The sequence below is a fragment of the Condylura cristata genome, unplaced genomic scaffold (assembly GCF_000260355.1).
Source record: "Condylura cristata isolate star-nosed mole 26May11 unplaced genomic scaffold, ConCri1.0 scaffold00012, whole genome shotgun sequence".
NCBI lineage: Eukaryota > Metazoa > Chordata > Mammalia > Eulipotyphla > Talpidae > Condylura > Condylura cristata.
This window is the reverse complement of record NW_004567113.1, coordinates 14,666,340-14,693,117: the sequence shown is the minus strand read 5'-3', so window position 1 is coordinate 14,693,117 and position 26,778 is coordinate 14,666,340. Positions and strand designations below refer to the sequence as shown.

General features: G+C 35.1%; 1 protein-coding gene across 2 annotated transcripts in view; it reads left to right on the top strand.

The window, feature by feature from the left end:
• LOC101626479 (chromosome unknown open reading frame, human C4orf22) overlaps positions 1-26,778 on the top strand; it is a 467,695-nt gene that overhangs the window by 395,009 nt on the left and 45,908 nt on the right. The window lies entirely within an intron of this gene.

The following is a 26,778-nucleotide window of genomic DNA, read 5'->3' as shown; positions in this document are numbered from 1 at the left end:
TTTTTTTTTTTAAGAGATAAGATTTCCTGCCTTTTATATTATCTTGCATTCTAGACTCATTTGATTATTTCCTTGTGGAATAATTTGACTTTTTTCTCTCCATTTTCTTTAAGTGGAAGATCTTTGTTTTCTGTCGTTTCTTTAACTGAAAGATAAGTCTACATGCTCAATTGTATTCAGTGTAAATATTTTCAACAAGTTACTCTATCAGAAGCACCTAAAGTCACTATGTTTCATTACTAGTGATGTCAGTTTCCCAGGTTATATCACAGTTATCAAACCTACTATTTCCATTGAAAGATTAATGTTCTAGTTTGTAGCAAGAACAAATTTGAGGACTTCACAAAAGTATATCCACCTCCCTACAACTTTCCTGTCTCAGCTATGTGACAGTCATTCCATGATCACCTTTCTTGCAGTAAAGTAAAATGATATTTCAGGGAAGACATCTTGTTCTCTGAATTAGGTAGCAATATTCTAATTTGGGGAATACATAAAAGTAAATACATTCCAGTTAGATTGTGTTCAACAGCCCAAGATTTATATCTTGAGAAACACTAGAAATCTATTGATTTCTAGAAAACTAGTGATATTTAGTGGCCTTACATATTCACAAATGAAAAGATTAATGACAACAGGGCAGATATTAACAGAACATCTCCTAATTCTCCTAATTATCTAATAGATAATCTCCTAATTTCTAGTCCATGTTCTTTTAACATATTAGCATACCTGTATGTTTGTCTATTTGTACATAAGATGCCAATCTCTTTATTTTACTCTTCTTTACTTTGTATTTAAAACTATACCAGCCTACCTTAAATGATAAAGTAAAACTGTTTTATTTTTTCTATTTAATGACCTATAATTGCATATTATTTACAAAATTTCTTTTGTCTATATGTGCAAAGAAGAGTAGAGAATAAAACCATCTGGACTAAATATGAATATATCCTTAGTACTATGTATAAGCCAATTCTAAAGCCATTCTATACAGAATTGAATTTAACAGAGTCATGTACTGCTCTCTCTCAACCCAGATTCCTGTTTGTGCCAGAAATACTATTCTTCATGTTGGAAAAATCATCTCAAACCTCTGGAATTGACATTAGTATTTAGTAACATAGAATTTTATTGAAATACCTAAGGATAGACTTTTTAAAAAAAATTCAAGACAACCAAAACATTATTCCAGTATTAACTGAAAAATTCCCACGAAAATTTCCTGTCTTATTTTACACATCCTCCAGTCTCTCCTCACGATTAATGATAATGACAGAATCACTCTTTCCTAGATACATCATCCTTTCTCATCACTCTCTACAAGTATCTAAACCCATGATCTCCACCAAACCACCCTTCCTTGATGACACAACTTACGTATGACACTGTTTTAGAAACTCTTTAATCCCCTAAGCTAAGTTGTTCATCATGTTGTCAAATCTACTTCTTTTCCTTACATTTATTACAACATGATGTTATTATATCTATTTTGTGTTCTTCATCAAAGAATAACCATGGATTTAGATTTGGACTGCCAACCAGCTCTGTTTCTTCTCAGGGCTATAACTAAAAGTTATCATGAAAAATTCAATGAGTTTCATTTAACTAAAGAGTTACTGAATGCCTTCAATGTACCTAGTGTTGTTTGTTTTTATAGATTTATTTATGCATACAGAGCTGGGGTAGAGGCCAGAGACACAGGGGCAGTGAGAAGATTCAGCAGAAGCAGAACAGGCAGACTGACAAAGTACACTGCTTAGGGGAGCAGTGGGTGAGACAGGCGAGGTCTGCCGCACCATATGGGTCACCCCCCTGGCCAGCGGCTTTGGCTAGATTCGTAATGCTATGCTTCAACCTGTAGTGCCACCAAAGAGAGACACAATATGCCTAGTTCTAATCTGAGAATATAAAAACTCCCAGAATGAAGGAAACATTGCATCATGGAGTTTATAGTCCTGTAGTTGAAGACCAAAAGAAAAAAACTAAACAGTAACAAATAGATCTATGTATATGGGTATATATGTGTATGTATACCTATATAGAATGCATATTATCCATATTGTATGCGTGTTCCATGTGTGTATGTATCTACAAACACAGGTGGACATGCTTGTATATAGACACATGTGTACATATTAGGGAAAGATAAGTGATATGAGGAAAAATAAAGCAGGGAAGGGGGGTTGGAGGAAAGAAGCAAGCCATGAAGATACCAGAGAGAAGAACTTTGTAGGTACAGGACATGAGGCATGAAGGTGGTCTGTGTGAGGAGCAACAGGGAGACCAGTGTGGCCACAAGACTGCCCAAAGGAAGCAGGTTAGGTGATGACATCAGAGAGGTAACAAGAACCAGATCATGTAAGCTTTTCAAGTCATTTTTACTCTAAAGTGGAAAGCCACTAGAGAGGTTTTAGCAGCAAAGAGATGTGACATGCATTGTTTGTACACGGCGATGCTATCTACAGAATTGAGAGAAAGCTATGGAGAGAGTGAAGGTAGAATCAGCAAAAAAAAAAAAAAAAAGAAAAAAACAAAAAACAGAAGCTACAGGAAACTGAAATAGCAGGTTTCTTAATGACAATTCAATAATTAGTTTAAACCTGGGTTTTCTGATAAAGTTGGTTTAATCTGTGGTTCTCAAACTTGAGTCATTTGAAGGGCATGTTAAAACCAGATATCTGGACTGAGTTCCCAGAATTTTTAATCTGGTAGACTTGAAGTAGAGCCCAATAATTTGTACTCCTAAGAAATTCCCAAGCAATACAGATATTGCTGGTCCAGGGAATACACTCAAGGAATCCCAGATTTATAAGAATACTTTTACTTCCCTCTATAAACTCTAGACTTCAGGCTACCTGAGGGAAAGCTAGCACAGAATAGATGACTCTAACTTCATACACGCTGAAAGTCCCCTGTCACTAAACAGCCGTCTTCTGGAATCATTGCCCAAATGGAAAGTTGGCGGCTCCAAGTAGCACTTTGTGCTACCTATTCAATTCTTAGACCCGACCCTCAGGAGTATATGGCACAATGTGATTGGGTTGCCACCCTGATTAGTTACCTCTCCTATGGAAGTCTTCCCTATGGAGATGTTATGGAATATGGATGTGCAGATAGCATGTTTGTTGCCCTGTTGCCTGGGTGCTTCCTAAGATATAGCCTGTCCCATGGCAGTAACTTAGTAAAAGTCTACTATATAGAGCCCTCACTGGTGGCACAGCAGGTTAAAGCACAGCACTAAGAAGTTAAAGCCACTTCAGCATGAGTTCCATCCCTGCCCTGGAGGTGATCCACATGGAATGGCAGACCTCTACTGACCCACCCCCACTGCTCCCATCAGTAGTGTACTTCATCAGTCCACCTGTTCTGCTTCCCACTCTGTCTCTGGTGAATCCTCTCACCACCCTTGCACCTCTTGCTTGTACCCCAGTTCTGTATGCATAAATAAATAAATATTTAAAAAATGTCTATTATATGATTGAGTGAAATGAGTTTTTTTTTAAGTTTATTTATTTATGCATATAGAACTAGGGTACAAGCCAGAGGTACAAGTGGTGAGAGGATTCACCAGAGACAAAATGGGGAGGAGAACAGGCAGATCTACTGAAATGCACTCTTGAAGGGAGCAGCGGGTGGGTCAGGAAAGGTCTGCTGCACCATGTGGGTCACCTTCCTGGCCAGGGATCAAACTCATGCTCAGTGGCTTTGGAGAGCTTCATAGTGCTGTGCTTTAACCCATTGCACCATCAGGAAGAGCCTGAAATGAGTTGTTTGTATAGAAGGAAGGAAAACTTTCATCAATTTTGGAAAATCTTAGAAATATACCACTTACTTAAATGTTTAACTTTTACAAAACAAGACACTTTTGATCTTTGTAGAAAATTGTTCAGTGTATAGAAAATTTATATATTTCATTTACACTTGACATTTATTAATAAACCTGACTGTCTGCCTCAGAATTGTAAAACTGTACTGGCAATTGATGGTACATCATTTTTTCAAAAGTAATCTTTAAATTACATCATTGCATTACATTTTAAGTCAGTATGTTTGCCACTGATCTACAAAATTTATTTTGGCGGAAGAACAATTTTTACTGAACTTAAAACCGTCCGATGATATTAACAGCTTCTCATAAGCATCCTGCAGATCAAATTCCATCTCACTACATGAAGTAGATATTAGAGAGGAATTAAAATTTTCATGTGATCTCGCTTTCATTTGTCTCATAAATACTTGAGAGGATAGCAAGTAGAGCACAGAATCCCCTGCTAGTTTTATGTGGAAGTTTTCTTTATTGTATCAAATTCTCAATTGATTCTAGATTGTTACATGAAAGGAATGTGCTAGGTAGTAAGTTAGAGATAAGACCTTATGCTTAAACTTTAGAATTCAACTGGTAATTGATTTTAAATTTAAATTTACCTCATTTCTGCATTTTATGAAATTGACTGAAACAATCTGAGACCAGCCCTTCAAACAACATGTGATTTTATTTTCAAATATTTCAAAATAATTGAAAATTAAAAGAATTTCAAAACTAAACAACAATTGGAAAACTCCAATTATTCCTAAAGATTTTGTTGTAAAGAGATCAATCCGTGTGTTATTTTGTGTTTTCCCTTCCCCTGCTTTCTTCCCCCATTAGTAAAATTAGATGTTACTTAGTTATGGAAACAGCAGTATAATGTATATATACAAACTCTTACACACACATAGTAAAGGCTTCTTAACACATGAACATTCTGAGTCAATTATGTTCACTCACCCATAAATTTGTAAAGGTACAACAGAAGGGAAGTTAACTTCTTGGTGAGGTTGATCTAAACCTCCCATACCAAATGTTCTATTCATTTAACACTCAGCATATTTACTTATATCAATATTTATATTTGACTTATACTTGATTTTTACATAATCATTTTTTTAAAGTGAGTGTAAACCAGATAAGCCCTCAAGCTGTGTAATTCTGATTCATGCACACACCTTGTAATATGGTAATATTTGCATGTACCTCTGTGCCAAAATTTAATGAAATGGAATAATGGCATTTTCTTAAGAAGTTTAGCTTCTTTAGTCATAACCCAGAATTCAGCCTCTCATTTCCCTCTTCTACCTTCAAATAAAAAAGCAATAAACAAGTCCAACATGAAAAGGCAAGTCATTGGTGATGCCAACATACCTTATTAGCTCTCATAATCTCTATCCTTTATCATCCATCTGAGTGGAAGTCTGTAATGTCAAACCTTTGAGATTTTATTGCTTATTGCTGAGTGGCCAAGTTCTTTGAATATGATGCCCTGTCAAGAGAGTACAGAGATAAACATGGGAAGGGAACATTAAAAAACAGAGAGAAGGTGGGGAAAAAAAGAGAGGGAAAATAGAAAAAATTAAAGAAGAAAGGGAATGATGGAGAAAGTGAGGGAAGGAAGGAGGGAAAGAGAAAGGAGGGAAGAAAGAAGGAATAGAAAGTAGTGAAGTGACATGCATTTGAGGAAGTGTGTTGTCATGCCTGTGTATCACAGACAGTGTTGTTAACTAAAGTTACCCCTATTTTTTTTAAAGATTTATTTATTTGTGCATACAGAACTGGGATACAGGCAAGAGACCAGGGGTGGTGAAAGACTTCACCAGAGACAGAGTGGGGAGCAGAACAGGCAGATCGACGAAGTACACTGCTGAGGGGAGCAGTGGGCGGGTCAGGAGAGGTCTGCCACGCCATGTGGTCACCTCCCAGGCAGGCGGGAATCGAACTCATGCGGAAGTGGTTTCAGCTTCTTAGTGCAGTGTTTTAGCCCACTGCGCCACCAGGGAGGGCCTCCAAAGTTACCCCTAGTAAAAATAAATAAATAAACCAATTATAAAAGTCATTTAAAATTTTTATGAAAGAAAATGGTTTTATGTTTATTGAAATGTTGGGAAATCTCTAAATCAACCGGGCCCTCCCTAGTGGCGCAATGGATTAGGACACAGCACTGCAAGCTAGCGGCAGCCACCTCAGTGTGAGTTCGATTACCACCCAGGGGGTGACCCACATGGCATGGCAGACCTCTCCTGGCCCGCCCATTGCTCCCCTCAGCAGTGTACTTCATTCATCTGTCTGTTCTGCACCTCCACTCTGTCTCTGGTGAATGATTTTACCATCCCTGTACCTCTGGTCTGTACCCCAGTTCTGTATGCATCAATAAATAAATCTTTAAAAAAAATATTAATCAACCTTAATAGATAAAGACAAAGTAAGAAATTAATTTGCTGGTAAGTTCCATTTTCTTTGCTTTCCAAATACATACCTTGTGTTCCTCATACATCTAGGTCTCGTCCCACTAGTTTTCATGAATGCATTTGATTCATAGGATGTAACACCAGGTAGTGATTGGTATTTTTCTATCTTCAGGCTTCCTTAAGTGCTCATTTAAAAAAGTACCATAGCAATAAGAACTGTCACTGAGTTTTTAGTCACTGTTTCTGTGAAAGCCACATAGGATTAGCCCATAGTTTAAATTTGTCTAAAGATGACAATTAGCTATTTAGCTCATCTGGGAAGCAGCTGTGTAAAACTGTGGACGGCAGTGGTAAGGAGAAACCACTATTAGGTAAACAAAGCAACAGAAGATGGTGAAAGGGTAGAGGAATAAGAAGTTAGAATCCATTCAAACAAAACTGGAAAAGCATGCTTCCACATCTGGCTTATGTTTACTATTATAAATATTACCTCTTGTTTTTATTTTATTTTTGATATAAATTTTAGTTTGTTAACAAACAATGAAATAAGAATTAGTGGAGCAATACCGTATCAATATCAAGTAAAATACTCAAAAATACAAACTATTACCTGTTCTCCAAACTTGTGCTAACAAAGTTCACTAAATAAGAAAAGTATTTCAATTAAATATTTAGAATAATAAACATTTACATTGTTTGAATATGTGTTATATAACATAATAAATACTATGAGAGCTTCTCCAAATGACCAAAAGAATAGTTATTTTGGGATATGTGCAGTACAGTAAGATTTGAAGTGAAAAAAAATAAAAATGATTAATTTATGTTTACATAGTTGAGGACAGTATTGTAAGAATAATATGCAGGAATAAATTATTTCCAAACTAAGTTAGTCTTTAATTTTCAGAGTAACTACTCAGAGAGACTTCTCCTCTGCAAGTTACCACACAAATTACCACATAGCTTCTCATCCATTTCAGGGCTTGAAAAAGCTAAGTCATCTGTAAAGTAAGTAAGTACATAAAAATAAGAAAAATAAAATTATAGTTCACTTAACTGGGTAGAGAAATTAGCTAAGTTGAGCAATATTTTGTCTCTGCTTCTGCATATAAAAATATAAATAATAACATACATAAACCACACATTTTCACAGGCTTTAATATTCTTCACCCTTATATTTTGTTTCACTTAGTAATTATAATAACTCAAAATAATTGCATTCTGTTATTTGAGGAATCTATAATAAAATGCCCACATTATATCAGAGGAACACAAACTAAGGTGCAATTGATCACTTAAAGATTAATTATTTAATCAGAGAGGAAAGGTTCTGCAAGAAAATTTTAGTGGACTGTTAAAAAAAAAAAAAAAAAAAGGAGGCCTCCCTGGTGGCACAACAGATTATGACACAGCATTGTGAGCTTGATCCCCACCCAGCCCTGAAGGTGACCCACATGGCACAGCAGACCTCTCTTGACCTGCCCACTACTCCCCTCAGCAATGTACTTCGTAGATCTGCCTGTTCTGCTCCTCTCTCTTTCTGGTGAAATCTCGCACCACTCCTCCACCTCTGGCTTGTACCCCAGCTCTATATGAACAAGTAAATAAATCTTAAAAAAAAAAAAAAAAGGGAGAGGGAGGAATGTATCCAATAGAAAAGTGAAAAGTGCAGGAATAGAAGTATCAAAGATAAGCAGAAGCACGAGAAAGAAAATTTTAGAAACCATGAGTAGCTCATTCCTACTCAGCGGTCTTGTTCCCCTAGATATATTATATGCTTTCACCATCAGACAGAAACAGACTGCACCACATAGAGAAAAAGCAAGCTTCACTGTCAGGAAGTTCTTTAGAGAGTATTTCAAAGCAGTTTCTATCATCACAGGAGAAACAAAACATCTTTAAAACTTAATGCCATGAAATTCAGTAAAATATTAACATCTACTAAAAGCTAAGCTAACATTGGGAGTTTGTCAATCAACAGCAAAAGATTAACTTCTTATATCCTAGTAGATAGGATAGACATGAAAATTATTAGATAAACTGATCAGGGTTCTTAGTGACAGAGGACAAAGTCTGCACAATGAGATTTAATGTGGATATAAATATTTCACAAAATCAGAGAATGGACTAATGAAATATCCTAGAGATTTAATTTCAACATTAAAGTCATACTGCAGAATTGAACTGGCATCGAAACTGCAGCCTCCAACACAATCAAGAAACTTCATTATTGAGAAACTTCCTCACTATGACCAGTTCCAGAAACATACTGCTTCTGAAATAACCAAGAACCATGGTACTAGAAACCTTCTGCCACACAGCCCTAGATCTTTGTCTTTGTTACTGTCATCTATTTGAGGAACATAGTTCCCATTAATTTCTCCTATGAGAGCTTCAAGCAGATGCAAACTAAATTGCATAGAAAAAAAAAAAAACAGCTGCAAGCAAACCTTAGTAAAGTAGAATTTACCTCCCCATTTTTTATAGTACAAAAGGCTTCTCAGAAAGGAGATTAGAATAGATGTTGAGGAAAAAGTTTGTGATATTTGACAAAAGTGATTAGTAAAATTACTTGACTTAGGAAGCTAAAATTGTAGCTCAGTAGGCAGAAGCTGCATTAGACACCATTATCAAGGCCAGACTTTCTAAATAAGTAAAATTAATACTCATTCTAAAATATGACCGGTGCTTCCTTAGCTTCTCAGGTTAGGAATAAGGAAAAGGTGATTTTAGGCAAAGAAATTATAGTCTAGTTGTTAAAGAGCAAGATTTATGGAGCCGACCATATCAAAAACTTTCTCTGTGTTCAGTTGCTATTGGAATCTTATAAATTACTCAACCTGTTATTTTCTTTATTTATAAAATGAGAATAAAAATAATAATAATGCCAAAGAAAGAATGCTATGAGGATTATATGAGTTAATGTATGGAACTCTTGGAATAGTGACTGACACATAATATATTCAATGGTATTGTTCACAATGCCAATTTATAGAGAATGAGCTAAGTTTCCATTAACAGATAAATGATAAAGATGTGATGCATCTGAGTACACACACACAAATATTATTCAGCAATGAAAAAGGACATACTGCCATTTGTAAAAAAAATGAATGGATCTTGAGTATATCATGCTAAATGAAATAAGATAAAGACAAGTGCTATATGATCTCACATATGTAGGAAATCTAAAAAAATCTTTATATAAACATCCCTACCATGGCTGGAGGGAGGGAGAAATGGGAAATTTTGATCAAATAATACAGACTTTGAGCTATACGATAAGTAAGTCTTGGGATCTAATATACAGCAGAGTGATTACAGTTAATAACATTGAGATACAGTAAGATCACAGTAACATTAAAAGTTTCTAAGAAGATAGATATAAAATGTTATCATCATTAAAAAATATTAAATATGTGATCTCATATCTCATGTTCTTAACACTATCCTGTTAATCATTTCTCAAAATGTTTTAAATAACATCTTACTTTTCATGTTACATGTCAATTATATCTCAATAAATCTAGAATAAAAAGGAATTACAGATTAGTCATCTGTCAATATGAGCATTAAAAATAGCCATTGGATCTGAAAATGTGGAAGAACATTAGTCACTTATAAGAACAGTTTCCCTCAAGTGGTGGTGATAATGGGTCAGAGAAAATATTGTGGATTGATAGGTGCACTGGAGGTAAAGAATGAGGACAGCATGAGTAGAAATCCCTAGAAGTTTGATGAGAAAATAAATGAAAGTGGAAGAAGTGTGTGTGTGTGTGTGTGTGTGTGTGTGTGTTCACCTGTGTTGGTAGAATTGATGGAAATAATAGTCCATTATGGAAGAGAGATATGAAAAGAAAGTTTTTTAGGTTAGAAAATGCAAGAGCAAAAGAAAGCAGAAAGACACTGAAAGCGATCCCATCCTATGTGATGTTAGGTCAGTTCTTACATGCTTTTCTCTATTTCATGTGTTTAACTCCACTTCCTATAAATGCACAGTGAATAGAATTAGGAAAATATTAAAATAGAGGTGTCATTTTTTGGTAACATACTTTATATTTAAAGAACCTGAATGTTAGAACCACTCAAACCTCATTTCTGAGTATGGTTCTATCATATTAGGCAACTATCTTGACCTCTGGAATTCTTAGACTATCTATTTTATTGTGAGGACAATGAAAATATTTACCTCATTTGGTTATTGTGAGGACCAGTGTAACATGACACATATTGTACCTAACCTGCAAACTAACCTAGAAGTAATGCTTAATTGATTAAAGTATTATAAATTGTTTCAGTAAGAAATATTGAGTATCAATGAGTGAAGTTAGTAAAAGCAAATGAAATAAAAGAATTTATGGAGGTCAGTAAAAATGGAAACTTTCACAGGCCATCTACAATATAAACTATTTTGGGGTAAAAATATGAAGTACTAGAGTAATTTTGGACCTATAATTAAAATAGAAAGCTGTGGTAGATGTAACACAAATCACCAACACAGTAAGTAAGTGCTGGAATCAGGTGGCTAGGACCCCTGACACTTCCTCTGGGCAGAAATAAAAGAGGAGGATAAAGGGGTAAACAAAATATACCTGTACATTTTAAATTTTAGTTTTAGGTATAGAATCTGTTCTTGTAGCATCAGATTTAGAGAATGCATGTGCACACACACACAGAGAACATTTTTAATTTTTGAAATCTAGTACTTTATCAAAGCGTTGATTTTTTTTTTTTTTTTGGAGGAGGTGTTCGTCTCTTAGAAACATTCTCTTCTCCTTAACACAAATTACCCAAGAACAGTATATTGATTAATTATATGACATTCCAGATCTTTTCTGAGGTTAAAGGAATCAAAAGTCATTTGCCCTCAGGCCATCCAAGCAGTAAACATTTCTTAAGAAAGATAATTGGCTTTTCTTTGTCAATTCAAAATGTTTTATGGTCTTTAGATATATGGCAACCTGTTTTATCTGCTTGGAACTTTAAAACTTACTAAAATTGGCTCACTATGTGAGTTTCATCTCATTCCACTGTCTAGAATAACAGGTTTCTGGACTACAGATTTAACATTTATTAATGTTTTATGCTCTTGGCTCAATCATTGCCAACTATTTGTCCAACTCTCATTTCTTTTGGATATTGATACCTAGTCCAGTTTGAATATGACTAGAGGCTTATTAAGCCTAAAATTTCCAAAAGGAGCTCTAAATTAAATCTTCTTTTAACATTTCGGAATAGTTTTCATTTTTCCTTCATAAGGATTGCCAGTTGAATTCCTCCCCTTCCTCCTAAGTTAGCCAGCTAGCTTCTGGCGTAGGCTAAAGTTTATTTTCCCTCTTCCTATACTCTGAGCTCCCCATCTCAAAAGTGAAATACTTTTGCATTTATAAGTGTGTGTATTTACATATAAATGTATGTAAATATAGAGAGACAGTTAAATGTTCAGTGCTTAAGTTATAAAAGTATGATTTTTCATGAGTTAGGTGCCTCCTTTTGCATTTTCACATTTAAATTTTTTGAATACTAAAATAATAGAGGTCCATATTATATATATGTGTGTGTATGTGCTATGCATGTGTAAGCATGCATGTCTTTATGTGTTCTTCAATTAATATTATTCTGTTGCTAAGAAATTATGATCCTTTGAACATTTTAGTGTAAGGTCTTATAAAGCATGACAATAAAACCAGGTCATCATAGCTTCCTAGGTTCTCAGACATCCTCAATCAAACAAGCCTTTTAAGTGAATATATTGGTAAAAATCAAAAGGTAGTATTAGAAGCTGTCCTACCTTTTTGAGTAGAGGTGACTACAAACTAAGCATTTTTATCTTAATCACTATTGCTACTCTTGGTTACTCTCACAGTAGAGGTCCATCATCTATCCTTCTGCAGATGGGTCAGGATAAAAATATCCTCAGTGTTGTCCACTTAAATATTATAGGTCTGTATGGACCAAAGGAGAGCTTTGTCCTCTTGGCCATCAAAGAATATGAAATTCCATACAAACTGGGTAACGAAAGGACAGGTTAACCTCCCACAACGACAGATTTCTAGTTCTATCACAACTATGTGGGGGAGTAAAATGAAATGAAAGTAAAATGAAATAATAAGCAATTATTTTTTATAGTAATATTTTGCCTATAATTATAAGGATAATTTACATGCATTGAAGGCAATACAGAAAGTAAACAATACAAAAAAAAAGAAATTTAAATCACCCATAATTTTAGTGCTTAAAATACTATTGTTTTTTTTATTTCTTTTCCTCTACTATATCTTTATGTAGAGTTATATAATTAGCGATGTCTTTTCTAATTGCTGGAAACTATATATTTTATTGATGGTACATGACAAGATAGGGTTCTCTCTACCTCTCTTTTCCTGGGGGTCTAGAATGGAAATGTGATGGGATCAGGAGAGTCAGTGTTTTGGATGAGTAAAGAAGGGCTGTCCAGCAATGGAAGGCCTCTCTCTTCATCTTGTGCTCAAAATTTATTATCAATAGAAATACAGATTATCAATAGAGATATAGTTAAATATTTCTCAAGTATCTTCTTGTCAAAATTTGAATCGTGTCATACAAAATTATTTCAACTTTTCTAAAAAAGTTGTTTTCAGAATAATTATATAATTGAACTAAGGAAATCCCTCTAATATAAATCAGAGAAGTGTCTCTCAAATTGAGGAAATTCATTAAATAATTTTGATTATCTACAAAATGCCCATTAATGTAACATATATTCACCAGTCACAAGATACTTTTTTTTTTTAAGATTTATTTATTTGTTCATACAGAACTGGGGTACAGGCCAGAGATGTGGAGGGTGAGAGGATTCACCAGAGACAGAGCGGGGAGCAGAACAGGCAGATCGATGAAGTATACTGCTGAGGGGAGCAGAGGGCGGGTCAGGAGAGGTCTGCCACGCCGTGGTCACCTCCGGAGCAGGCGGGGATCAAACTCATGCGGAAGTGGTTTCAGCTTCTTAGTGCAGTGCTTTAACCCGCTGCGCCACCAGGGAGGGCCGCAAGATACTTTTTTTTAAGTTTTAATTTACATGTAAGGATTCATATTTTTAAAAAGTTAAATAAATTTACACTTAATTAGAAGCATAGAGAAATATTTTCTGAACTACCAAAAGACAAATACACCTAGACAAAAATCTATTACTGCCTATTTGAGTATATATACTTACAGATATTGTGATGTATAAATAATTCTACATTGTACTATGTTCTTTAGATTTTATTTACAGTAACAAATATAGGATATAATTAGCAGATTATCTGTGGGTTTAAACTAATACTGAATGTTTCCCAATTTGGGGAATATTGTTTTTGGAATGTTGTGTCTATTGCTTTCTGCCAAGTGTGATTCTAAGTGTTATCTGACTTAATCCGTTGACCCAATTGGAAGGATGACTATTTTTGGTATGAGGAACACTGGATCCAAGCAATTCTCTCTCTAAAAAAAAAAAAGATTCCAAGTCTTCTGGCTGGGAATGGTTTCAACTCCTTTTAGAATCTTGGAGTGCATATTAAATGCAAGTCAACAAGTGAGGTATCTCAGAGTTAAAAAAAAAAAAAACTTTCTCCACCCACTGTACCCTAAAATCCTTGTCAGGTTGGGTCTTAGGGGACCCATTCTTAATAAAGCCTAAGTTGGATGATTATGTCCTTTTATCCTATAACCTAGTGAAGGACTTTTCCTACTAATTTCCTTGAAGGAGTTTTTCTTGGGATTTGACTTGCCTCACAATTTGTGTAGCAAGTCCTGGAGGAACTGATATTAGAGAATGAGTTGAGATTAAAAAAAAAAAAAGATAAAGAAAAAGTTCAGTACATGTATTATAGGCCTTAGGTCAGCCTCCTCCAAGGAAAATCTTGCTTGGTGGTTACCCATGGTTTAGGCTAGCTGTTTCAAGAACATAATGGGATTTGAGACAAAAGCCTAATAGTAAAACCATACTTGATATATCTTAAGAAAAAAGCTAAGCTTTTTTCTTTATATATTTCTTTCTTCTTCTTTTTTTTTTGTAATTGAGTTATCTGGTTTACAGCATCATATTTGACCTACAATATTATGAATAGGATTACCCCTTCAGGTGTATGTTACCACAGCACACCCACTACCAAGGCACCCATAGTTTTCCACTATAGTCCATTGTGTCTTCTCCCCAAGCTGCCCTCCCCTTTTCCCTTCCTCTTGATCTCCAGTGAAACTGAGATGATCTTCAGGGAATCGTAATATTTCTATCATAAAGCAGTAACCATTATTGCATTAAGTCTTTGTTAAGGCAATGAGAAATATGTGCTATGGCTTCCAATTTGTACCATTTCAACCATTTGATCACTTCAGTCTGCAAGGTTAATGAGGAATACAACAGAATGTAGATTACTCAGTAAAAAAAAAAAAAAGGTAGAAACAATGCTAGTAAATTACACTTAGTGAAGAATTTTCCCATAAATATGAAATGCTACTAATGCTCTTCAGTTGACACTTCCAGGCTGATTTCTCTGGTTCCTCCTAAGCATGAAAATATTTTTAACCAGAAAATATATTTAATTTTTTATAATTTTTATTGAAGTAACAGTACATTATGATAATATGTAAATTTCAGGCATATAGCATATCTTTTTTAAAAAGAACAGAATTCTAAAGACTTGAATGCGCCCAACCGTAATATTCTTAGTCAAAGAAAATCTCCACACAATGTTTTTATTCTGACTCCCCCATCAGACAGAATAATGCCAGGATCATTGAGTCTACCAAGAAAAACCTGCAGGAAGCTTCAGGAACTCCACACCCTATCACCCTGTTATTGCAGAAGGGCTGAATATGCTTAGTTATTGTCACTTTCAGTGCTGGGTTTTCCTGGCACCTAGGAACCCCTCCCAGTGATCTTTCTAATGTTTTTCATCTTGAGATTAACAAGCAAAAGCAACATATTTCAAACTTAATTCAGGGAGCCATCAAAGTCTTGTTCTTTGTGTTTGAATTTCTCAACTCAAACTCTTCTGCTATTTTCTCAATGGTCCCAAAATAGTCAGAGTTAGAGTGTGTGTAATGAACTGTGGTACTGCAGTGGAGACACTTAACATCTGTGTATGATGATGGCCTGACTACAGTTAGTGAATAAATCCTTTGGGTTACATTTATAAGAGCTGTGAAAATAGCTACAAAACGCAAAATCAATACACTTAATTTATTTTGCTGATAGGATGTCCCATAGAGTTTAACAGAATCCAACTTTGTGCTGTGTCCAAGAAATGCACCTGAGTTCCAAAAAGTAAATATAGGCTCAGAGTAAAGGGTTGGAAAGCAATCCTACAAGTAAATTGGACCCAAAGGAAGGAGGGCAGCCCCCCCCCTTCTGATAAAATTGATTTCCAGTTAAACATTTTTCTTAATTCAGGTTTTTTTTTCTCTGCCCACATTTTTGTTTACTATTTTGAGAATATAGATTTAGCATGGCATTCCTGCCAACTTGGGCGATGCACCTGCCCTGAACAGCATTTCCCTAAGTGCTGCTTTTCATTACCTCTGCAGACCAGACTGTCTTTGCAAGTGCTCAAACCAAGTTGTCCTGGTGGTACTGATGTGCGTTGCCTGGACACTACCAGTATGGTTGGTCAATTTTCAGTTAACATATTGTACATAAAATGCACATGGGGAGCTCACTGATATTATGTTCGGATTTACCTCATGAATGTTCACCTCTCTCACAATTGCTTTGCTCTTGTGCTTAATCTAGAACAGAAATCTAATCCTGTTTTTAATCCAAATATTTGGAAATGCATTTTAGACACACACACACTCACTGGCATGTGTGCACATAAACACACATACTGACACATCAGCCTTCATTCTGCCTGTTTTTAGTTTTCAGGTAATGACAGCCACATACCCCCAAATTCTGAAAAGTCTCCCAGCATGGTAAAGACATTGTCCTATACAAAATTCACATGCAATTTTATAATTCCCACAATTCTTCCCAATTTTTCAAGTAAACAACCTATACTCACTTACATAAAACAAATATCTACACGAGTGGGTGTGAATTTAAGTTCAAATCTCTCTTACTGAGTGCCATTATTTTTCACACTCCTTAACAGTTAACTATATCTGGTTCAATAGCCACCAAACCCAATAAATGTTCAAGGTGATTCTTTATTGCAGTTAAAAAGAGTTTAGTATGTTCTAGAAGAGTTTATCCAGATATTTGTTACAAGATTTAGCTTGTGGCTTTGGCATAAAATTAAAATTTGTAATTTAATTACAAAATAATTTTAATTTTAAATTCATAGTTACTCAAAAGTGAAGGTTTTATTTAATGGTCTAGTGAGTCCAAAGAATAAGTATCAGTGCTATGTAATTTTAGAGTTACAGAAAACATTTAAACTACAGATTTGCTATACAATTTATAGAGGATTTACAAGTGATGAGAACCCAAGTGTGAAAAGTACACCCGGGTTTCTTATTGCTGGTTCTAAGTCTTTCATTCTTAAAAGTTTTTTCCATTTTGTCTTGCCTTTCTTAAACTTCAGATAGAAAAAAGAATTTATTATTTACTATGATTTTTATATCCTATTCTTTTTCAAAATGAAAATTTCCATATTCCAAAATAGGAGTATTATTTGTGATTTTAAAAGTAACAGTGGTCAACATAAAATTTAGAATGTAGTGTGGGCTAAACTACTTAAATATTTTTCCCCCCAAAATTGCAACAATTGTCATTTTTACAGTGTTCCATTTTAGTGAAATATTTGAATCTTTTGAAAGTCACAGGTAGAATACAAATAACTTGTTCTTAACTAGTTTTAATAACAATGCTAGAATTAACTCATACTTTAAAAGGTTCACAAATTGATATTCATATCTAAATTTTATATTCAAGGGAAGGGTTCAAAATAACTATGTGGGCCCTCCCTGGTGGCGCAGCGGGTTAAAGCACTGCACTGAGAAGCTAAAGCCACTTCCGCATGAGTTCAAATCCCGCCTGCCCCGGAGGAGACCACATGGCGAGGCAGACCTCTCCTGACCCGCCCGCTGCTCCCCTCAGCAGTGTACTTCGTCGATCTGCCTGTGTACTTCGTCGATCTGCTCCCCGCTCTCTCTCTGGTGAAGCTTCTCACCTCCCCTGAGCCTCTGGCCTGTACCCCAGTTCTGTATGTACAAATAAATAAATCTTTAAAAAAAATAAAAATAAAAATAACTATGTGTTTGATCATAAAATGTCCTCTTATTTAGAAGACTGAAGTCTACATCTGAACTTTATCTCCCATAAACAGTTTATTTTATATGAATGATTAATTTTATTAAAATAGATGATTGTCATCACTGGCTACTCTAAAAGTAGAAGTCTGGGAAACATGAGGTCAGCATTCCTTCATATTTGTGCCATGCTCTCTAGTTCTCAGGATGGACTATTGGCAGAGTTCCCAATAAGAAAAAATAAGTAATTTGGATAATTAAATAAACGTTCAATACCACTTTACTTTGTTAAACTTTTCCTAATCCTTGACTTTCAGTTTCTTGACTCATACCAAACTTAATATTTTATTCTTAAAACAAATATTTATATGTAAGCTTTTATAATCAAGCATTTACAATTCAACCCTTCAAACTGAAGTTGCTTGTCCCTTCCTGTGCTCTGAATGTCCCTGGTCTGCTCCCTTATTTTAAATTTTTTGCTTGTTTTCCATTATTTGGCTCTTAAAGTTTTCTTTATATTTTTTCCATTATTATAGTTATTATTTTTTTCTAGTAATCCCCCCTCATTCATTTCTTATTCTATTCTGTGAAAATCAAATTTAAGGACATTATTCTGATATACATACAAGTTTATAAGCATATAAGGACCAAACATATAAGTGTATATGTGAATTTAAAAAAAAATTATATATTTCCTTTCACTAGTAACACAGAATTTTGATAGACTTACAACTAGCTATCTTTTTCAAATTATTTTTTTTACCATTTATTTGTCCATATGAATAAAGGAAATTTAAATTGAGTGCATTCATCCTCCAAATTGATGTCAGGCTTAAGTTGTTAGAAAAAAATCTGGCTGCGAAAGATTCTGGTCAAAACCATAAATCTCATGGTGATTTTCATGTCAGAGTAAAGTACAACACACCGACTTTTAAAACCATAGTACATACCAGAGAAAGGAGTTCAGAATTGTTCGGTCAGGATAAACATAATGCCGTAAGAAGTACGTTTTGAAGGAGGGATGATTTGTTTAAAAAAAAAAAAGATAGAGGCACTTGCTTTACATTCAAGAAACCTGTGTTCATTTATTTAGTCTTTTTCATGCCATGCAAAAAATGCTTTAGTCTTTAACATTATAACAGACTTAGGACTCAGTTTCAAAAGCAGAATTTGTCTGGAATTGCCCAAAGAAAAATGTATATTTTACTTTTTTTATTTGAGGAATGTTGACCTCCAGGCAATAAGCCAATATTATTTAATTGCTTCTTTTTTTAGAGACAAAATTTAGCATCTGATCCCCTACATGAAATGTTTGATTTATTAAAGAGATTGAGTATTATGTGTACTTTTCCATCAAATTGTCAGAGAAGCAAGAAACAAGCAAGCAAATAAACAGTAATTGCATGCCAGTGCCTAATAAAGACCTAAATATACTGGAAAATGCTAGAGAAATTTAAGAGGCCGTGTCTCTTTTTCAAGTTCTTATTCTGTCTCCATCAGCAAAATTACCATTTTGTCTGAAGTTAGAGAGTACTTGGGCATCAAATTATCACCAAACTTTTGTTTTCCATACATTACATCAAAAGGAAAAAGCAAGAAGCACATGGACAGAGCAAGTAAGGAAGGTGCATTACAAGCTCTATGTGACCTAAGACAGAGACAGAAGGACACATTATCTATATACCAGTCAGAGTCAAGAGAAGAGGGTATCAATTGGAAGAGCTTTGGGCAGCAGTGTTGAAAGTCCTTCAAGAACCTTCAGCACTGTCACAGGATACTGCGTTTCTCATTGCATGGTCTCGTGGAGAGCATGTGGATTAAAGTACTGAGCAAGACTGCAGTTGCAATACAGAGAGCTGAGAGTTGACACACCCATCAGTGATAAGTTGGTACCTCAAACACTTACCATGTTTAACATAGTGAGAATTTTCCCATATCAATCACCAGCCTATTTTGGCAGAACAATCTCATATAGTCCCAGAAAGGCTGCTTTTTTTCAGTAGGAGCAATCTACTCATCCAGCCACCCTCCACCCTCCACCTCCTGGAAATCGAGGGTCCAGGAAGACCACAGAGATGTAATTCCTGGAGGTTCTTGAGCTTCTGATGTACCCTACAAGCAGGAGTCAGGCATGGAAGGTCAGAGCACACCCTGAAAGGAAAAACAGGGACTAGGGAGAACAAGGGATCTGGTGCACTCTGATTTTCCACCTGCACAGCACTGCCTCCTACAGTCCTTCCCCACTACAAGTGCCACTAGAAGGGTATCTAGATATTTTTCAGAAAGACACTCCAAAGCACAGGGCCCCTTAAATGTAAGCCCTGCATCTTTGGGTCTAAGGACAGTACTCTTAAGTAAAAGTACTGGAGTTAAGCTTAGAAAAATAGCAAAGATCCTAATAGGAATGAAGAAATAAGTGACAGAGTAATGTTGGAATGAATCAGGTGATCCCAAATGAGAAAGAAGAAGATAAATATATTGCGCCAGAGACATGTGAAAGAGAAAAGCCAGTTGCCACTTAAAGATGAGCTGAGAACAAATATAAATCAGAGACATTTTATGGAGGTGGAGAGGGGAATAGGATCAAAATTGGGACAAGAAGGGCCCTCCCTGGTGGCGCAGTGGGTTAAAGCACAGCACTGGAAATCTGAAGCCGCTTCCGCATGAGTTCGATTCCCGCCTGCCCCAGAGGTGACCACATGGCGTGGCAGACCTCTCCTGACCCGCCCGCTGCTCCCCTCAGCAGTGTACTTCGTCGATCTGCCTGTTCTGCTCCCCACTCTGTCCCTGGTGAAGCCTCTCGCCGCCCCTGAGCCTCTGGCCTGTACCCCAGTTCTGTATGCACAAATAAATAAATCTTTAAAAAAAAAATTGGGACAAGAAAATCACATGGGACTGTAGTGATGGCACATAGTGAATTGGTGGTGGGAAGCCCATGGGGATTACAACTGAGATGAAAAAATGCACAAAATGAAGAATGATGTAAAAAATAGTAATAATAATAAATATATATATATTTAAAAAGATAAGCTGAGAAACTATAGAATAGCATGCAATCTCATTCATTTTTTTTAGTTCCAGCTTCTATGTAATGTGCCTTAATTTAGTATGGAATATGGATTGCTGAAAACCACATTGCCCAACTCCATTAAAGCTAGGATTCTGAAAGTGAATTAGGTTTCCTTAATTCAATTTGTAGTGTGCCTATGGAAAGAGGTAGGCAGTAAGCATCCAGTTTAGTAGTGTACACTATGGCTGAAAGAGAACTGGCAATGTAGAAGCTTCCTACTTATACAGGAGACTTTTCCAATTTTGACAGATGCTGAGTGGTTCTGAAACCCACAGTTAGAGAAAGGCTTTTCTTATTTGGCATACAGTATCTTTCTACTTTTTTTCTTTTAATAAGTTTATTTTATGTAATCTACATGAAATAAAACTTCCTGATTTTAAAGTGTACAAATCATGAGGTTCAGCAAATTTATAGTCATGCAAATACCATACAATCAAGCTACAGAATGTTTTCATCACCCCCTAAATATAGCTTTTTTCCCTTTGTAGTTAATCCCAATCTGCACTTTGGTCTAACTAATATGCTTTTTGGTACTATGTCATTTTTTTTTCCTTAATGGAAGTGGAATTAAACAGTGTGCAGCCTTTTTGATTATGGTTTCCTTCATTCAGATTATTGTTTTTGAGATTCATTCATATTGTTACATGTCTCTTAGTTTATTCCTCTGAGTAAAATGACTAGAAACATCTACCAAATCTTTTGTGGACATAAGGTCTCATTTTTCTAGGGTAAACTTCTAGTAGTAGTAGTATTGGATATGGTAAGCTCATGTTTTGCATGATAAACAATGCCAAACTTTTCCAGAAATACTGTAACATTTATCAATTCCTCAAACATTTCATGAGTTCTTTTATACCACTTAACTTACTAACATTGGTATTACTAACCTACTTACTTTTAGTTACCTATCAGTCTTTTTTTAGCTTTTAAATTTAGCTATATGTCCACTGTCAGATACCTTAATGTCAGGATTATTGACATTGGGAGCAGGATGATATGTTATTCGTTCATTATAGGATGTTGAGAAATAGGCTTGTCCTCTACTCACCTTATGTCAATAACAACTCTCCAATCATAACTACCAAAATTGTTTGCAGACATTGTGAAAATTCCCTTGGGGATGAATACATCCCCCCCCCCATTGAGGACAATGGTTATAGTGGTATATCATTGTTGGTTAAATTTGAATGTCTCCACAGGTGGTCAAAAAGTACATAAAAAAATAAGCATCATAATGTATCATCAGGGAAATGCTTATAACAACCACAATGAGATACCATTTCATGTCCATGAGAGTAGATCATATCAAAAAAAAAAACAAAACAAAACAAAACACAGAAACAACCTGTGTCAATGAGGGTATGGAAAATAAAGGAATCCTCAAACACTCTTGGTGAGAATATAGATTGTTCTGGTCATTATAGAAACTAGTATGGAAGTTTCCTAGATAATAAAAATAGATCTTTCATACAGTCCTGCAATCCCACTCTTAGGTGTATACCTCCAAGATTGCAAAGAGCATTAGTTTGAAAGGATATATGCACTCCTGTGTTCACTGCAGCACTATTTACAATAGGCAGCCTATGGAAATAACTAAGTTTGCAATGACAGATGAGAGGATTAAGTAGACATGGTGTATATACACAATGGAATCCTACTCAGCTTTAAGAGATGGAATCTTGCCACTTCCAACAATATGTTTGAAAGTGGAGTGGATTATGCTAAGTGAAATAAGTCAGAATACTAGTTAATTTCACTCTTATGTTGACTATAAAGAAACAAAACAAGGGAACAGACAAAACAAATGAAAGAAACACTGGGAATCTGACTCTGGAACTGAGCCTACCCAAGAGAGACATTAGTGATGGAGAGCAAAGGGTGGAGGGGACCCTATGAACAATATTATAGGTGCCTTGGTGGTGGGTGTGGTAGCATATCTCTGACATAAACAGTGTTGTGAACCAGTATTACCTCAGTAAAAAATAGTGCAGTTTTTAAACTAATTTAAACGTGTCTAACGAATGGCAGTGAGCATCATTGTATGAGTTTATTCATGAGACACATTAGATTGTTTCATTAATTGAGCTTTGATAGTTTGTGGTTTTCAGAGAACTTGTCAGGCTCAAAGGGTCCCAAAAGTAATTAACATAGATGCTAATAATATTTCCTCATTAAACTTTTTAGTCTGTAGAATATTTTTTCTCTTTTTTCTTCATCAAGAAATTATAGATGTCAGTTTTATTGATCTTCTCAAGGAATAAGCTTTACTTTGATAGATTTTCTCTGCTGTTTTGATTTATTGATTTGTGCTTTTTATTTTCTTCTTTATTATCTTTAGATCAATGATTTGAGAACTTTTCCCCCAATGCAAACATTTATTGCTGTTTCTCAAAATACTTTAATGTCATCCTGTCAAGTTTTATATATTGCTTCCATTTTGACTCATTTCAGCAATTTTTTAATGATTTTGTGAATTTTACTTTAAAACATGGGATGTTTTAAAATGTATGGAAATTTCTCTGAGTTGTCTACCATCATTATCCTCTTTCCAAGTGCATATAATGTGTCTTTTCCTCTGGGTATTTAAAATTTTTTATCTATGTCACTTACTTTCTACAGCTTAATTTCTGAAATATTTGGTGTAGTTACTTTGGTAGATTTTAAATGTTTATTCTATCTGAGGTTCACTGACCTTTTGTAGCTATAATTTATATCTTTCCTGAATTATAAACTTAGAGGTTTTTATTTCATTGTATATAATTTTCTTAATCCTCTCTCTGTCACTACTTGGGTTCTGCCTCTGACCTGGTAGGACTTCAGCCATACATATGTTAGTTCACAGAGCTTTTGATAGTTTCAACTTTTCATCGTTTCTACTACCATGTCTTTGAGTTCAGGGATTTTTTTTTTCCTTCCACCATTAATCCCATCCAAAGCATTTTTTTTTTTTAAATTTCAGATGCTACTTTTTCTTCTCTGAAATTTCATTTGGGTTATGTTCTTATCTTTCATGTTCTTGTTGTCATGCATTACATATATAGATATAGACATATAGTCAAAATTGCCTAGTTCCCATTGTCTTTATCAATTCTGAGTATTTTCACTAAATGATATTTTTTTTACATTTTCTTTCAGCTATGGATAACTTGCCCATGCTTCTTTGTGTGCTCATATACTGATTGACTACTTGACATAGATTTTTGGGTATTGATAGTTTTATTTCTTTAACAACTGTTGTGTTTTGTCCTGAAATGTAATTAGGTTATTTGCAATCAATAAGATCTTTCTGACACTTGTTTTAAACTATGTTTGGGCAGGTCCCGAGCCGCCTCAGTGCTGGGTCTAGGTTGTTGCAGTGACTCTACGGAACAGCCGCATAGTATGAAGTTGTTGCACTCTGGCTAGTGAAAACATAAGCTAATTCCAACCTTGTGTGTTGTAGGAATTCTTATTTCTTCAGTTTAGCCAGAGAAGATTCCAGAAAATTCAAACTGAAAATATTATAATGTTTGCTAAAAGGTTAATGTCAGTAGGAAAATATAAGTTACAAAAGACATCAAAAGTCAAGCTGTGGGGCCCACTTATAATTCAAGAGTAAAGCTGAAATTATTACTGATTTTTGAGAAGGTAAATGGCATAATATGGGGTAAAATCTAGGGTGAATTAATATGTTCCATGTATTTAGGAAAAGAAAGTTAAAAACAGGAGACCAGCTGCAGAGTTGATTAAGTGAGCATTTAGTGAACTGCGTGTTGCCCAGGGTCATGAGCATAGAGCAGTGGGAACAGAAAAAATGGTCAATATGAACAATATTTGGGAGGAAGAAATGATGTGAAAGAAAAAAAAAAACTCTTGGTAAAAAAAACTCTATGCAGTGATATTGGAAATGAAAAGGGAAGAGTCAAAGATGACTCTGAGATTTCTAGCTAGGGTGACAAAGGAAATGAGTAAGGAAATGACGCTTTCAAAGGGAAACTGTGAGTAAGTTTTGGACTTGAGCTTTATGATGAAGGCAGTGCATGCCACAGCATTCTGGAGTCACAACATTCTGGAGTTCAGTGAAAGATAACACACTGTGTCATATATAATAGAGCTGGACAGAAACTTAAGCCTGAACATGGTCAATATGGATAGATTTAGTGGCTTTTCAAATGCATTACTGTTCAAAATTCTATCCTCATGTCAATCTTACTTCAGCAAAGGAAAAACTAATAGTAATATTTTCTCTGCTTTAGATTTTAAGTGTCTTTTGGTTTCTAGATTTGAAAAGGAATTAGAAATATCATAATAACGCAAGGCAAGCTATTCTTCTGTGTAATTACTTACACAAGTATTGGAAGCCTCACATAAAATGTTGTGTTTGAGGGAATTCCAGCCCATATTCTTTACCAGAATTTTGGCTAACCTTCAGATAAACAAGCCTCCAAATAGTTCAATAGTCACCACCAGCAGTTGCCAGGCTAATGCTTTCATTTCCTTTCCATGGCATATTTCCCGAAGAATATGAGCCTGTGTGTTTTGAGGAAAGATTTCATACAGCAGACATGGGCTGTAAAAACACAATAGGTTATATTTTGCTTGTTTCATGATATTTACAATTTCCAGGATAGATCATACAATTTCCTGAGGTAGCAATCCATTCACTGCTGCTACTCTAAATTAATCATTATGCAAAGTCATAAAGTATAGCATTGTAAGGGACTTTTGAAGTCAACTACTCTAGATGCTTTATCATGTACATCATGTAGATGGAGAAACTTATTGATAAGAAATGGTATAAATGACTGTCCAAGTGAATAGCACAGTTAGAACTCTCTGCTCAGTGCTCTCTACTATTCTATTAAATCTGCTCACTATTCTATTAAATCTGCTCCTTTGTGAAGATTTTTTAAAGACCTCAAGAAAGGGTGCTAATTGATTTATCAAGCTTTATTTCTCTGATTTATTCACCTAAATTTCAATGTCTTATGTTGCCCCAATTTCTATGACATTCATAAAGCAGCTGGGTTTCACTGGATATTCTCCAACTGACCTACAATGATTCAGTTGCTTTCACAACACTTCTAAAACAAGCATTTTGCTTATATCGTTTTTGTTACTACATGCCTTGAGTCTAATTATGAGATAAATTTCTAGTTTCCATGGCTATGAATAACAAAGTGAATATTTTCAGCACTTTAACATGGTGGAGAAAGTTAATAAATAATATATTCTGACGTATGATAGATCATATCTAACTTATCCTTGTAGATCCACATTTACAAATGATTGCATTCCAGAAATTTGCCAACTGGTTATTAGAAACATTTATTTCCACAACAATTTTGTATATCATAGTTAAGTAATTTGAATGACATGTTGTGTGTGTGTGTGTGTACCCATGAGCATGCACCAGTATATATAAACTTTAAATGGCAAGTGGACAAACTGATAAGTATCAGTTATAATACTGATTTTTGTAAAGATATTTTCACAGTATGAATATTCATTGCTAACAATGTATTATTCCCATCTAAATAGGAAAGCAAGATTTTCCTGCCCTACCTAAGGACAGGCTAACAGTCAGTTGCAGCTGCAGTAGAAAAGAAATGGGAAAAGGGAAGAGACAGCATGTTTGGGTTGCTTCAACAACAGCTGCTAAATCAGGGGACACTTTGGGTTCAGGGTAGTGGTTTCTGAGGATGTAAGTTCTATTTACACAATTCATCTGTAAGGAGGCTAAATGAAAGCAAAAGATCTGTAGAGTGTGATGATGGCTAAGGTGTCAAGAGGCTTGCAGGAGCTCCTCTGTCAATCAAGAAGGTAAAGGAAGAGTCCCTCAGAGCAACAAGAATAACTGTTGATTGTAAGTTGTATGGGCAAAAGCCAGGAACTGTCTATAGTTTCCACAGTTTGGCACTGAACCCAAAACCCTGAGGACCTAAATTTATTTTCTTCTCACTATTTCAGTAAATGCACATTTAGTTCTAAATATTAGTTCCTAAAGCATACCACAAGTTGAGCAAATTACAAAACAGAATATGCCTAGTTAGAATGGTTTCCAGATTCTACAAATCAGGTTATAATCCAATGTATTATATCAGTATTTTAGCCTCCATATGTTTTAATATCCATGCTGAATTAACCATGCAGCCCTCTAATTCAACTTGTAGGACAAATGTGGTACATGAAGTTCAAGAATGTAGCCTCTGGTCACAATCATGTCTCAGGCAGAACTGCAGTCATCTGTAGTTCTCAGCACATTATAATTCAAGTGAGTAAAATTTTCT